Below are 1,448 nucleotides of genomic sequence, written 5' to 3'. Positions count from 1 at the left end.
GAGGGGGAGAGGGGGAGAGGGGCTGCTCACCCGATGGCGGGTTTGAGTGAGTGCGGTGTGTTGGTGAGAGGGCTCTGATGGCTTCAGGAGGAGGAACACCAGCGCCCGTCTCCCCGCCCCGAACACACGCGACTCCGTGTACTGTACGTGGGAACGTGAGCCCAGACGGTCCCTCTGCCCCCGAGCGACATGTGGGGGTGTGGGGGTGTGGGTGTGTATGTGGGTGTGTGTGTGTGGTTGGGTGGGTGGGTGTGTGGGTGTGTATGTGTGTGTGTGTGGGGGTGGGTGTATGTGTGTGGGTGTGTGGGTGGGTGTGTATGTGTATGTGTGGGTGTGTGTGTGTGGGTGGGTGGGTGTGTGTGTGTGTGGGGGGGTGTGTGTGTGTGTGGGGGTGTGTGTGTGTGTGGGTGTGTGGGGGTGTGTGTGTATGTGTGTGGGTGTGTGTATGTGTGTGGGTGTGTGTATGTGTGGGTGTGTATGTGGGTGTGTGTGTGTGTGGGGGGGTGTGTATGTGTATGTGTGTGGGTGGGTGTGTGTGGGGGTGTGATTTGCAAGTTGAGCCAATCAAACACTTATTTGGACCCCCACCTCTCCCAGAAACAAATTATAATGGGAATTAAAAGTGCTTTTTACATAATGTCACTTATATTGTAATGATAATCCTTCCCTTTTTTTTATAGCGCCTTATCACGTCTTTGAGACACCACAAAGTGGTTTCACCGAATATACTGTCAAGCGTTTTTGTGGGTGGAACGCAGCAGCTGATTGCACACAGCAGTGTCCCACAAACAGTCCTGGATTGAGTAACCACATTTTTAAAATATATATTCTATATACAATATATTGTGTGAAGCGCTTTGAGATATCGCAACATGGTAAGGTGCAATATCAAGTGCAAGGATTATTATATCATTAGTATGTTTTTTACAATTAAAAACAGATGAATGTTTAGCTTTTTTTCAAGTTTAGAATAAACTTACATTATGAGAGCTCGCTATTTTATTGTTCAATCACCTCAAAACATCTCCAGGAGCTTTACAGTAGTTACTGACCAGTAGTGACGGGATTTATGGGCTATTTTGCATTCAACAAGTTCCATCGGGTGAATAAGCAATGAATCTGCTGGATTGTGGGTCAGGACAATGGGAGAAACACCCTTCCTGTTTGTCGAGGAGGCTTCCAACTTTAGCGCCGCATAAATAACAGTCACATGGAACCTCGGCTTGAACATCTCAATGGAAAGATGGGATTCTGACAATACAGGACAGCACTGCTCACCCCAGTGGGGCTCGACCCCACAACCCTGTGAAGCAGGAGCGACAGTGCCAACTGGCACATCGTTAAAAGTTAACCAAGTTAAACCTCATCAGGTCACCAACACCGACACCACTTACAGGGTTGACCTCGAGGTTGTTACCCCACATGAGGCAGGTCATATCAATGCAAGT

The sequence above is a fragment of the Callorhinchus milii genome, unplaced genomic scaffold (genome assembly GCF_018977255.1).
Source record: "Callorhinchus milii isolate IMCB2004 unplaced genomic scaffold, IMCB_Cmil_1.0 Scaffold5, whole genome shotgun sequence".
Lineage (NCBI taxonomy): Eukaryota > Metazoa > Chordata > Chondrichthyes > Chimaeriformes > Callorhinchidae > Callorhinchus > Callorhinchus milii.
This window is presented reverse-complemented; position numbering follows the sequence as displayed.